The 14,763-nt window shown below is 39.8% G+C and overlaps 1 protein-coding gene across 19 annotated transcripts in view; it reads left to right on the top strand.

Annotated features, from left to right (window-relative positions):
* ptprsa (protein tyrosine phosphatase receptor type Sa) overlaps positions 1-14,763 on the top strand; it is a 249,630-nt gene that overhangs the window by 67,545 nt on the left and 167,322 nt on the right. For 14 of the 19 annotated variants that reach the window (XM_077225938.1, XM_077225932.1, XM_077225926.1 and 11 more), the window contains exon 1: positions 6,956-7,397. The gene's annotated coding sequence lies outside the window, so the exon portion shown is untranslated. Of the gene's footprint in view, positions 1-798; positions 879-6,955; positions 7,398-14,763 lie in introns of those variants that run through there. The other 5 variants (XM_077225921.1, XM_077225937.1, XM_077225936.1 and 2 more) reach the window with 1 other exon arrangement.

Raw genomic sequence — 14,763 nt, 5'->3', positions numbered from 1 at the left:
CATTTAGTTGAATGTTTAAAAGGCGAGGATGCTAGTTTTGGTGTTTTTGCATTGTAAAATGTGTCTTTAAGTCATAATGCAACATAATGCATTGCATCGCAACAGGAGCTCAAAATGTTGTGTTTGCGATAAATTAGCAAAATTGTCAATTTGTTAAACGTTTACAATACGAGGATGCTTGTTTTTGGGTTTTAATATGTGCCCGCATTCGTAATACGACACAAGTATAAATTGAATCGCAAACAGGAGTTTAAAAGTCCCCTTACTGTTTTGTTTGCGATAAACTAACGTAATTGCCATTTTGTTGAACGTTTAAAAGGCGAGGATGCTCGTTTTGGTGTGTTTTTGCATTATAAAATGTGTCTGCAAGTCATAATGCAACATAATGCAGCGCATCGCAACAGGAGCTCAAAATTTTGTGTTTGCGATAAATTAGCGAAAAAGTGGCATTCCGTTAAACGTTTGCAATGGATGCTTGATTTTGTGTTTTTGCATCGTAAAATGTTCCTGCATTCATAATACAACACAAGTATACACTGCTTCACAACAGGAGCTCAAAGTCTGTTACTGCTGTGTTTGTCATAAACTAGCGAAAGTGGCATTTCGTTGAACGTTTAAAAGACGAGGACGCTCGTTTTGATGTGTTTTGCATTGTAAAATGTGTCTGCAAATCATAATGCAACATAATTGCATTGCATCACAACAGGAACTCAAAATGTTGTTTGCGAAAAACTATTAAAAAGTGGCATTTCGTTGAACATTCTTTCTCCTCTCTTTCTTTCTCCTCTTTTTCTCAAGGTGCAACCGAGGCCGCCGAAGAAAACGCCACTAAAACCAGCCGAAGAATGAAGCAGAAGGAATATTAAAACAGCAGAGAGGTAAAAACCTTCATGAGCTCAAACACCATCTGACCATATTAACCTTCTGTTATTGTAAAGAAAAATAAGCTAGTTTTAGAGTGGATTTATGGTTACTTTAGGTTTAACATAGGCTTATATAATTTTAAGAGTGGTAATTCCTTTGTGTTTTATCATCTAGGATGTCATCTATCATTATTGACGTGCTTTTTCCTGTTGATCACATCATTACAGGCTTAGTGTGTGTCCTAATGTGCTATTATATGATTTAATGTATATTTATCAATGCTTTGAGGCAACATTTCTTTTTTTTCGCTTTCCTTTTGTTCATGAAGGCAGTTATTTGGAAATATTTGTTTGTTTTTGGTAGTTTGATCACAAAAACCCCATTAAGTGCTTAGTTTGTGTGTGTTATTTGTCATTTGGTTTCCGTGATCTGTTTCACACAGAGATGCTTGAGCATGTGCTGCTTGTTTGCTGTCATTGACCGTCTGTCAAAGATACGAGCTCTCGAGTCTGCTCCGCTATCAGAGGCCGAACGGAGGGCGTTTGCTCAGATTATTTGCGGCCGATGCCTGTTTCTTCTCAACAAGTGGAGAGCAGAGAAGGTCGGCACATCTGGACTCGTCGCCACAGGCTATTTGAGAGTGAGAGCAATGTGATCGGCTGAATATTGCATGCCGTACCGCTGTAGAGCTGAGATACGGGAAAAGAGCTAATTTCTGCTTTATTACCCTCCACCGCGTTCCCCTCGCCACCGGTAAACAGCATTTATCCGTATGCGTGCTCATTGACCACGAGAACCCCGTCCGCTTGGGTCTTGTTTCTGTTGCTCTCCATCAGCCAGGATCGCAATTAACCAAAGCGATTAATCTTTACTACACACATTGGGTCGCTTCTCTCTGTCACGTATACCAATTTTAAACAACAACACCAATTATCAGTGCTCTGATTATTCTTGGTGGTATTTAACTTGACTATATTCTTGATTTTTTTACCAACATTTTGATTATTGCAATGAACTTTACACGCTTCAGTGGTTCTTCGTGACTTCATTTGTGAGTATTTTTGCAGTGAAGCTGGAATGGGTGTGGATGTGCCGTGAGCTCTATTGATATCCGGGCTGAAGTGTGTCGCAGGCCTGATCCGGGTCTGAATGCTGGAGATCTGCGTGCCAGACTGAGTTAGAGTCGCTCGAGGGCACAGTGCATTGTGGGCAAATCCTGCAGGCGTGGGAGCCTCTGCAACACAGGGCCTGTTTGCTTTGGTCCTCCATTGTGTTCTGTGTCACAAACACACCAACACAAACTACAATAGAGATGAGATCGACAGAGTGTGTTTGTCAGTGTCTTCTAGATTTTTGTTGGTAGAAATATACAATCAACCAACATTGTGATTATTGCAAGAAATTTTACACTTTAAGAAGCATGCATTCGGACTTTTTGTACATCTGTTTCCACAATGAATTTTCCTTATTAAGTATATTTTTTCATTATTATTATAAATATTATTAATAATCATTCTGAATATTTGTTAGTGAATGTACTGTATAAAACAATGTAAACTATAAAACATGGTCTTTGTAGATTCCTATCAGACAGACAGTAAAGTTGCACTCTAATAGCTGTCAGTCTGCTTTCCTTCCTGACTATGGATCAGATCACTTTCAGGAGACAAATAGACACACACATACACACACACACACACAAAGGGCTGTGTATTCAGAAGCGTGTTCTTCGCACAGTGGATCTGAAGATAAAAGATGATGCGTTTCCTGGCGATGGAGAGACTGCATTTCTGTAGCGCGTTGAAAGGAGGTTCCCCAAGGCTCTGTACGAGGCCCCCTACAATTGAAGTGTTTTCCCCCTAATGCGTGGGAAGCGAGGGCTTACATTGTTTTTCTCCTCTATTTGTATTAGTAAATACTGTTTAAAACATGCCTATATTATTTTTTTACTTATTTTAACTTAATTCCTGTTAAAACAACAATAATATTTTTATTGTTATTTTATTACTATTATCATTAAATATTTAAAAAATCATTAAAAAAATGTATCATTAAAAAAAATGTATCACTTATTATAAACATTTGTTCATTTAATACTGTTTAAGGGCCCATTCACACCAAGAACGATAAAAATATCGATCCAAATGTGAAAGAATACCGAGTCCACACCACAACTATAACAATAACGGCAAAGAGAAACAACATCGTTGGAATCACTTTCAGTGTTTGTTTTCCAGCTGATGAATGATAAAAACATTGACAGCCAATCAGAATCCATCCTGCTTTCAGATTACAGACCACAAAACTGCAGCGCAGGATTATATAAACAGAATGATATTCTCATAGTTATCTATCATTCTTGGTGTGAACCGGCCTTAAAGCCCTTGTTTTTTGTTTTTTTTTGCCGCTTGTATTAGTCATTTTGAATCTATTTTGCAACATGGTCTGTTTGGTAAGATATTATTAGCTATATCACCTAGCCTTTACAGCCTGAGTGTTTGTATGAGATAAATCTTGTGATATAGTGTGTGTGTGTCAGGCTGGAGCAGATATGTGCTGATGAGTTCCTCTCGGTGGCAGGCGGAGTGTTTGCACTGCAGTGCTGCGGTGTAGCGGCCTTCTGACCTGCTGGGTAAACAACCAGAGAGTCTCGGACTCCAAATAAGGCCAACACATCCACGGCACAGAGCAGAGGCAACCTGCCATCCTTTACAGCTCACTGAACACACACACATACACACACACACATCTCTCTCACTCCTGAGTTCCCCTTTATTTCCGTTACTGTCTTTCTGTAGTCTGACTTCTCTCCTCATGTGTTTTATTGAATGGAAATCTTTTCATCATTTACTCGCCCTCATGTCGTTCCAAACCTAAATGTCTTTCTTCTGTAAAACACAAAACAAGATATTCAGCAGAATGTTCAAGCTGCTTATTTACAACAAACGCATACAGTGGTCAAGGGCAGCCAAATTTCAGAAAGGACAATAAAAGTGCAAAATAAGTGTAGTCCATATGACTTGTGCAGTATATCCCAAGTCACATTATCTGTTAACCATATTTGTGCACATTCAAATATTCCACAGGAAGATGTTGCACCAACATTTGACACCAATTGTGGTTGATTACACTCATGCAATGGAGAGACCGCATTTCTGTAGCACGTTGAAAGGAGGTTCCCCAAGGCTCTGTACGAGGCCCCTTACAATCGATGTGTTTTCCCCCTAAAAAGTGGCGAGCGAGGGCCTCCATCGTTTTTCTCCTCTATTTGTTTTACTGTGTTAAACATGCCTTAATTTTTTTACTTATTTTAATAAAATACATTTTCCTGTTTGCATTATTAATAATAACGATATATCGCATACAGTGATCAAGGCCAGTCAAATTCCAGAAAGTGCAAAATAAGTGTAGTCCATAAATGACTTGTACACTATATTTCAAGTCACATTATCTAATAACCATATTTGTGCACATTCAGATATTCCACAGGAACATGTTGCACCAGCATTTGACACCAGTGATGGTTGATAACACTCATTTGAATATGCAACTGAAATTTGAGAGCTGAGAGATTTTAATAATTACATGTTATATTTCATACTTTTACATTCAATTATAAATTATTTTGCTCTGTCCCTAAGCTCTAGTATGAATATAGTGCATGCTATGTAGACTAATTTAATACTTTATATTTCCTTTCAGAAGATGAATACAGTCAGTGTATGTTTTTTTTTCTAATGGAAAAGAGGAAAAACAATCTGCTATACATTCCTTTTGTATTCCTTGGAAGATAGAAACTCATCTGGCTTTGAAACGACGTGAGAGTGAGTATATTTTTGGGTAAACTATTTCTAAATCCATTTTCTTTCAGTCTCTTTGGCATCGTCTGAAATCCACTGCCTCAACGGTTCTACTCCTCGTAAGGAGAATGCTGTTTGCTTTTCACTTTTAGTTTTAAAAAATGCTCTTGCCTTTTAAGTCTTTCTGCTGTTATCCTACAAAGCAACGGACCACAGGCAGCCTGTGGCACCAATGAGTGTCAATTCTTTTTTTTTTTTGGGACATTCCCCCTTTTCCACTGACCGTTAACTGCAGAAAGCACAGTACATCTCTAGTCATTTTAGCATTTGAACCTGCTCTCCCTGTGAGGGAAGAATGACCTCACCTTTGCATCTTTTGAAAAATAGTCATATTCTTCTTCGTTCAAAAGCAACAAGACGGTCACTTTAATATTTATGATACCGATTGCAATGACCTCTCCTTTCACTGTAAATATATAGACCCCTTTGTGTGTGTGCGGACTGTCTGTAATGAATTCATAATCTCTGCAATGGGTCTTTGTAGATTCCTATCAGACAGCAGATAAGACAGTGCAGTTGCACTCTAATAGCTGTCAGTCTGCTTTCCTTCCTGCTATGGATCAGTTCACTTTTAGTAGACAAACACACACACACACACACTCGCGAACGAAGGGCTGTGTATACAGAAGCATTTTCTTCACACAGTGGATCTAAAGATAAAAGATGATGCATTTTCTAGCGATGGAGAGACTGCATTTCTGTAGCGCGTTGAAAGGAGGTTCCCCAAGGCTCTGTACAAGGCCCCCTGCAATTGTATTTTCCCCCAAAACTTGGCGAGCGAGGGCCTCCACTTTCAAACACGCCCAAAGTTTTGAAAGCACCTCGGAAAGGCAAGTTTTTTTCAAAGCAGCTTCAAAGTTCAGCATTCCCATGCCTCAGAAAAACAGCCATTAAATACACTGCAATCATATGTGGCCTGAAGCTACTCGTGGAAGCTATTACAAATTATTGTGACACTAAACAGTGCCTTTGTGATGTAATATTGCTTGTTTATTAGCTTCGCATTTGCTAGATTCGATTAAGCTTTGTGTGTTGCTTTGCTTGGATGCTTATTCAAGTTTTTACCTTTTGAAAAATATAATATTGTAGCTATGATGAAGCTATATTTAAGGGTCCTTCTCTAATTGCTTAGTTTCAATGCACCAAGTTTTGATCTAATTATGCATCTACCTCTAAAAGAGTACTAAGACATACAATAACAGTGTAAAAATATGAATTGGCTGCTTTATCTAGTTCTACACAACATAGACCTTCCAAACCCACACAGAAATAGCAAAGAAGAAAATATTTCCAGCATACAATGGTCATTATGGTGTTATGGATAGGCTATGTCGAGTGGTAAGTGATCTTTATCATTTCCCCCAGCATCCTCAGATGGCCCTTCAGCCCGCTGAAATTTACCACGCTAAGCTTTCCGCCACCAGGAGAACGTGGGACGCGCTGAAGCGTTCGATTTATAATCCTGATTAAACTAGGCAAGTGTGAGTAAGAAACATGAGGGAAATCAACATAAAATCACAGCAACGCTTTATATGGCGTTCCTGCTGATTGGGTCTCGGCCCTTTATGATGGCACAGATCACCGTGGCCCTTAAATAAAGAGAAAAATGCGTGTAAACAATACTCCAGGGCTTCTCTGTAAAGGATGAGTTATTGTACTAGGCCTTTGTTCATTGTTTGGTGCTGTAATAGGTGCAGGCCTTTAACTTGCGGTGTTTCAACACAATATGTATTGTGAATGTCTCTGATAAACACCCAGTGATGTATTTCTTATAACTTCTTAGCCCAAAACACAGAGCTTTATTTGAAATCACTGCACATAACCTTTTTTTTCTTTTTCTAAATTACTGTTTCACTCTTTTAGGATTGGGTAATATTTAAGTCTGATTTCTTGATTTCTATTTATAGTTTTAATATAGTTAAAATATAGTTAACAGTTATTATAGTTTCTAAACGTGTTTAGGATATGATATATTAAACACCAACATAAACATGTATAGCTAATTATACGCTTAAAAGCGTCCATGGTTTAGTTGTTGTTTTCTCTACACAAGTGTTGGTTACTATGCATAAACATTATTTTCATATGGGGTAAATATGTACAAATTGGCTATTATAAAGAAGATGAATCTGATTAGGGACAGTTTATTCCCTCCCGACTTCTTATTTTGGAGGTGGGATGGTTTTAGCGAGGGTTTCAAATAACAGATAGTTCATCTGTGCGCGCTCATTCACGATGTCGTGAACGCGCAGAGGCCTCCCCCTCCTGCTCCGCTGTTTTGGGGAGGGTGAGCGAGAGGGAGAAAAGGGGGGCAAAAGAAACCCCTAGCAAACTGCCCCTACCCCCAGTCGAAGTCCCGGACCTGAAAAAGAAGAAAAGAATCTGATCCAGCTCTGGGACGCGGTGGACCGACAATCGACCAACATTTAAAGCTCATTTTTTGAAGCGCTTGTAGAGTTTCGTGCGCTCTTGGAGAGTTTACGCACGAACGCCGTCGACATGGCACGCATAATTGTTTTCTCCCGTTGAAAACTTCGCGTATCCAAGGAGTTATTCGGACCCCATCTCTGTTTTACATGGATGCAACATAGGACGCTTTTAGCAGGAATTATATGGTCGTACCGCATCTGCATCGATCCCAACTAAAGTTACGTGGACGTGCTTGGAACTATTGTAAGTAGCTAAACATAATTTTCTATGGTAATTTTAATCCGTAAAATCGTTCATGTATACTTTTAGCCAATTTTTAGACAGTTTATATTAATTAAATATAACTATTTAACGAGCGTGTTGCTTGATTTCGTTTCCTATCACTTTGTGTATATAGGAATGTCTTGTTTTTGTGCATTATGTGCAGGTTTTGGCAACATAATTTTTAGTAAATGAGTCGATAAATGAGTTTTCAGATGGATTATTAGGCTGTTTTAGACCCCCAGTACCCTTTCAATAGCTTCAGAACTTCATGAATTTTCTTCTTCGAGGAGTGATTATAAACACATTTTTCATAGAGGACTTTTGAAATGTTGCATTACTTCTGTTTGGAGTCTCTGAGACCACAAATATAAAACTATAATGAAAAAATGCATGCAATCAAATGCACATTGTGGCTGTTCACTTTTGGCAGTTTAGATTTGTTTTATTGTCATTTTTTTAATTGTGTTGATATGTCAAATTGACCCCATACTATTCTGGGGAATAAAAATGCATGTTTGCTTTGTGATGAAGTAGAAGGTTAATGATTTAATAAAATCTGTGGAATGGGGAAAAACATATCTTTTGATTGGATTAGGGGAATGCATTTTATATTTCTTAATTTTGTAAAATGACTGCTAATAAGATTTTCGACATCAAGACAGTAAAGTCAGCCTCAGGAAATGAGGAATATTGGATAGTAACTTTCTGGAGGTTTAAAGTAATGGTCGTATTGACATTAGCTGCTAATGTGGAAATGTGGAGGAGAAAATAATTTATTACACATTTTTGGAGAGTGTGCATTTTGGTTTTGAAAAGGAAGTAATTATTGCAGATAATGTTCACTCTATTCATCAAGAGTTGTTATCGCAAAACTAGGATTTTTGGCTGTATTTTCATGGCAGTTTAATGGTTTTTTGTAAGTTATGCTTTTTCAGCCCAGTTTTGCCATGGCCTACAGACTATAGCCGTTTAATGTTTACTTTCATTTGGAGCAGTTCATGCGTTCATACAGTAAAGGTTTTAGCGAGACTGATTGAAAGCATACTGCAGGTATTGTCTTGATTCATTAGTCACAGATAATATGGGCCTCATTAATCACTGTAATGTGACTTCAGGGGCCATGTATCAGAATGACTCTGGACTGAAGTGGTTATGCTTTTGAGAAAACTTTGGCTTAACAATTTGCTTTGATCTAAAAGAAATTTAGGTTCAGACTTTGTTGATGTCTCATCCTGTAACTTTGATGGCAAAGATCTACTCAAGGAACTCCTCGAAAAGGACGGCCAACATCAATACTTTCATGAAATGTGTACCAGCTTATTTTTGAGCATTAATGGCAAAAACGTGTTTGTTTTCACAGTCAAAAACTGGCTTTGTTCTTTGCTGCAACTTGCAAACTCGCAAGGATGTTGTAGATTCTAAATGTCACTATAATTGGACAATTTATCACCGCTGATCACTGTCAGATCTTGAGAGATGTTAAGACAAATGCGTAGGAATGCAGCCAAACAGAAGCCGTTAGCCGTGACTGCGGTCTATAGACCTGTAGTTTGATTCATTTTTCTTTTGTGGCTAAACAATAACGCACAAGAAATCAATTAAGTCGTGTTGTGTCAGAATGAAGACATTTTTCAGAGGATGTAAAAACTTCGTTTGGCGAACTAACTTTGATTTCCCGTGTGCGCTCTGTTTCACCTTTGGACGAAAAGTTAATTGAATTGAGCTGCGGATATGAGTTCTGGTGAAATGTCTTTTGTAAGGTGTCTTCCCCAAGGTTTTGAAATTCATTTCTGCAAAGTTATTCCTTCTGGTGTCGTCTTTTTTTGTGGGTGTGTGTTTTCCTACACTTATCGCGGTAACCTTTTCCCCCATTTTAAATAGGGATCAAAGGACAACGCCTCAGAGAGATTCTGGACACGCTATGCCAAAATAAATATTTTCCTGAGTTTAGAGAAAAGAGAAGGGCAGCGCTCTTGCATTTGCGTGCATTACAGATATAGCCTCTTGTTTACATGAGCTAGAGTAGCTAATGATGCTAAATATAAAATGTTTGTCGTGCTTTAAATGAGCAGCATCTCTCTTCCATTTTTTAGCATTAGAGACCTTGTAAGGTGTCTTATATCAATTCCTAAAGTACATAAAACGTATTTTGATAGAATAGTTTTGCGCACAGCCTTGTATTCATTGGCGCCATAGTGCAGGAAATGCTAATGGAGTGGTACAAATATCAAAACAACAACTATACAAAAAGCTCCCTCTCACTGTGGTTATTGTAGCCCTTGTGTGCCAATGTGATCGTAGTCTAAGATAAAATTAGGCGAGTTTGTGTAACAACGAGAGCAGTGCAATTATCAGCTTGGGTTTTGAATGGCAGATGCAGTGGTGGCGGTAATGGCAGCTGCGCTGCAGCTCCTCACATTATCAGCAGAAAAGGGAGGGGAGGAGAGATGTTCGCCTAAGCTCTGCCAGCTAATTGTGTTTATTCCTCTTAATTTGTCCCGAGTGCTAAATCGGTGCTCTTCAGCTCACGGTGGGTGCAATTTGTCTGGTGGTTATAAAAGAACGAGGGCCGTGTCTTTGAAATGAGCTCTTCTGGTCTTAATGTGCTCGTAGCTTGCGTCCACACGCACGGCCGGGCAGAAAGAGCCATGGCCTCCTCGTTCTGCCAAGGTTTTGCAGCTTTCTTCCACGACCTGAGGAACAAGCGGTCAGTCTGGGAGAATTATCCAGCACGTGTTCCAAGAGAAAATCGCAACATTGTCCGTGACAGGCCTTGTTGAAGATGAGGAATAGCCTCTACTGGTAAATTATATTAACTCTCTGGCCTATGTTGCCCATTCAGTCCAACAGGTTAGCGGGGAATCCAAGATAAGATGTCAAACAACCCACCCCTGCTGACGGGATTGATCCATCTCGCCCCAAAGTTTAATTTCATCTCACGGTTGGCCAGTTGCCTACGTGCCGCTGCAGGACTGATCGTCCGGTCTCTGGGTACTCAGTACTGCAGTGGTGCTGATAAAGCCAAGAGCTACTACCTTCTCCCCACACACCCTAGCAAGGCTTAAGCTTAAAACCCCTCACCGCAAGACTGGATTTCAAACCAATGATATGCTCCGCTTGCTCTGATGCTGCTGCGATAATGCGTTCATTACGGTAGGAGGGCATTACATACCCGCCACCCAACCTCTACCCCTCCCACCGGCCTCGATATGTGTAGCTGATTCATTGAGGGCACTTGTTGTTTACCCCCAGTCCACACCATGATGATTTTTCTGCTTTCTGCTCTTTAAGTATGATGACCAGCTGGCACTCCATGTTGATGGGCATCCCGCCCATCCCCGGGGAGTTTAGACAATGCAGATCTGTCATAAACACGCCCCACCTTGGCTTCAAATTGAGTTATGACCCCTGCAAGGGTTGTGGAGATGGTCCCCACCCTGTTATCCATGGCTAGAGGTCAAGATGCCATCTGTGATTTGTCTGCTTATTCTCCACTTTGGCTCGATAGTTTACAGACCCCAGTGAACCAGATTGAAGGGTTGGATCCTTATTTGATAGACTTGGAGTGAGTGTGTGACCTTTCTGTAGGGCGAGTCCAAATGAACAACAAAGTCATTAAGAGCAGCCAAAACAATAAAGACGGTGAATCCAAAGTAGAGTCCTCTTGAATATCCCATTTGCAAAATTAAATGCTTCTAGTTTTGGGAAATGTGCTAGTTTAAAATTGTAATCAGGGGCCTTGCTTGTTGAGACCTGGGGTGATTGAATTTGCTGGGGCAAAGACAGGGTGTTGGTTCGGCAGGATTTGTTTGGGACCAAGTAGAGTTGAAGGGGTTTATAGTGACCCTATAGAAACCTCAGGGCCCAGTTAAGGGGACATTTTCAGGATGAGGGGCTTTTTCATGTGCTAAAAGCTGCTAATCCGCTGGCCTTTGTATGAGAGCAGAAAGCTCAGGACAAGATGGGAAAGCCATGGCTTTCAGAGCCCGGCCTTTTGTTGTCATTTCTCCCAAATCAGGGGACATCTGTTAGGATCGGGGGTAGATTCCCAGCTGACGGTGGAGAACGGGGATGGAGGAGGAGGAGGAGGGATGGACAAGATACGCTGGTGGGGGTGGGAATGTTTGAGGGCTGATGGATGTGTGTAATTGTTTGTAATGCAAGCATGAAAACATGGGCCTCTGGGAGCCGGAGCTGCATTTGTATGTGTGTGTGGACAGAGGGGCCTTGTAGTTATGAAGCAGTCAGTCAAGTGTAGATGGGGTTAAACAAGAGTAAATACCTGCCTGTCAATGCAAGCCATGCTCCCTTAATTAGAAATGACAAAATGGTTTGACAGCAGAGAAACAGGGAGCGCTATAGCCTCTAACTAGCACAAATGTCAACATGTGATTAAGCTCTGTTGGAAACTCATTACGTTCCTGAAACGCGGATCTGTTTTTCAATAAAAATCACATCTTTTTTTGTTCAAGTCAGTGCTGAATTAGTGAGAGGGATATCACTCAAGTACAGTTTTTCCATTTGCATCCATTTAAATTCAAACACTTTCAATGGAAAAATCTCACCATTGTAATGACAATTAAGCACATTTTCCCTCTAAATTCCTATTATTGTCCTACTAAATATGATTTCAGGTTTTGTTTTAAGCAGAAAGAATTAAAGGTAGTAAAAAAAACATTGTTCACTCCTGCATTGCATTTCGATTATGGCACTCTGTAATTATAGCTGTACTGTGTTCTTCGAGTGAATGAGGACGCGTTCTACACAAATGAGTCAGGGATGCTATGGATTCTGCGTCAGCGGGGCGTAAAAGAGCTAGAGTGAGTGCGAAGGAGTTCACTCTCTCTGTCTCTTCAAGTGAGAGGGAAAGATGAGTTGCTATGTGCAGAACATCCCCCAACCCTGCCCTCATGCGATATGACATTTTGACGTGTAAATACGAGGCCTCCAGGACGCCGACTGTCCTCGGGCTGATAACATCATTATCTCTGATTTAATTGCAGCATTGAGATGCCACCTGAAGATGTTTATTGTATTGGTGTGTATTCGTATATGATGTATCATCTCTGGCCGACAACATGTTTTTTTGTGCCACATTTCAGCTTTTTAGCCCCTGCCATTGAGAACATAATTGGAAAGTTAGATAAATTGAGATCAACTTGTGTTTATTGTACTGTATGCACGAGTAATCCATTTTAAAAGTAATTCCGCCTCTGGTGGGGAAAAAAAATCAACAACCTGCCAATATTGCGAGTCCAGATTGCTTTGTGCCAGGATGGAGGCGGTCATCTTATTTGTTTGTTTTCCTAGAGGCCTCTGTTGTGCTTTGAAGTTTTCGTATTCTCCAATTTTGCTCATAAATGAGGCATGAAGCCATACTCGGTGTTTTGTCACGTTAGTGGGGATTTGCAGGGAATGAAATCCCGCTGCAGAGATTACCAATACTAATATCACCTTGCGATCTCCTTTTATTAGCTCCATTACATTCTCTGTATTCTGACCTTGTTTCGGCATTGACTGCAGCTCTTAAATGGACGTTTTATCTGCACATTGGGGACGGGATGGAGCAGAAGGGGAAGGGGTTGAATCACAGACAGCGTGAATGAATGAGGAGATGAATTGCACGTTATCTTCCCCCTGCCTATTCAGCGTGTGATTGGGCAGGCGATAATGTCGACAAACAGAAGGGTGTAGCCTGCGCGGGCGGATTACAGTCGACTAAACGAACGAGAGAAGATGCATTGGATAAAACATGAATGCGGTATTAGAACTGCTCCTCCACTCGGACATGTCTCTCGCGTTGGGTATTTTAGGAAAATTGTTTACATGACTAAAATCAGAAAACGTTGGCTGTCCAACAACTGTGTTTTTGGGGCCTGGAAATGTGAACTTTTAAGCACGTTTTTTCGAAAACGATAGCATTATAGTCTTTGTAAATTACACAAACATGAATTTGTTAATGTATTGTGTTTTCAGTCTATAGGCTTGTAGTTTCTTTACAAAGTGACATCGCCATCTACTGGCCTGGCTGCATAACACAGCGTTTTTAATCATTTTTGCAGATACGTGTGAGCGGGATCGTTTTGACAACGTTGCCGTCTGTACATGAAAAACAAAAAAGGAAAAACATTTCCATTCTCGAAGACAATAACGTTAGCATTTAGATAAAGTGCCGGTACTTAAAGACATCAAAATTGGGTTTCTTAAAAAATGTACCTTGTTGGGATTTTCCCCTACACTGAAAAGAAAATGGTGAAAAAGAATTTACACTTGAAAATTCCTTGTAAATTTCACAAATAATTACAAAGAAACTGCAAATGACATGTTGAATTAATCATGCAATTTAGAAAAAAAAAAATTCAATATTTTAACAAAAATGTTTGCGTTCTTTCGCAAACCATTGAAATGCGTATATCTTTCCTTCCATCTTGTATTGTTTTTCCATCTTCGTATCCCTTTAGGGGCACCGTTTGTGAAAACAGGAAGTAGAAAGACATCATAAAATGTACTCCAATAGTCTCAGTTTTATGTACAAACTCAAATAAACATTTTTTGCAGTGCACGTTTAGCTTGAAAGTTTACTTTTAACTTGCTAATGTATCACTTTACAAAAGTCCCTAATAAACACTGCTAATGCCATTTTTGTGTGGCTTTTTATCTGCCTTTTTACCTTTTAATAAGTGCGTGAAATACACACTGCACAAACTCTCGAAAAGCGCCCGCAGCCTTCGAGCGCAGCTAATAAGCTAAGAGGTCCTGTACATTTGTAAATCACTGTGCTCTTGTTCTTCTAAATAGTCGTCAGAGAGAGACATGCTAGTAATTCGCATCAGAGGTCAGCCTTGTTTGAGTTTAGCGCGACAGGCTTTGAAAGTGATGGATGGCCATCTTTCTCTTTGTTTATCTCTGCAGATATCTGAATCTTAAAAAGCATGAAAGCGGGAGAAAGATCTGAGAAATCAAACTAAATTTATTCAGCTGGAGATCCGAAGGTCAAGCAAATATGTTTATGTGTGTGTCGGGCCCCATGATTCAATTACTAGATGTTTTGAGAAAGGATTTGTGTTATAGGCAGACGTATCGTGGATTACATTTTACCTTATGAAGTGCAAAAGAATTGAGCCATCTGATGAGAATATTACTTGTATGAATAAAACAGACCACAGACTGTTGTTTTTGTGGCTTTTGTAAGAGTTTCTCAATCGATGTAGACAGGAGGTTTCATATTTCAGTTCAGGGATCTTCACTTGGATTCGGTTCCTGTGGCTTTCTGCTGAGTAGCTCCGCCCACTCTGGAATCTCATTGGTCCAAAATCCTGCTATGCATAAAACATTAAACAGCTTC

The sequence above is a fragment of the Siphateles boraxobius genome, unplaced genomic scaffold, assembly GCF_051911475.1.
Source record: "Siphateles boraxobius isolate OS27281-9 unplaced genomic scaffold, OSU_SipBor_1 13, whole genome shotgun sequence".
Lineage (NCBI taxonomy): Eukaryota > Metazoa > Chordata > Actinopteri > Cypriniformes > Leuciscidae > Siphateles > Siphateles boraxobius.
The sequence above is the reverse complement of the archived record's forward strand: the minus strand, read 5'-3'. Positions and strand labels throughout refer to the sequence as shown.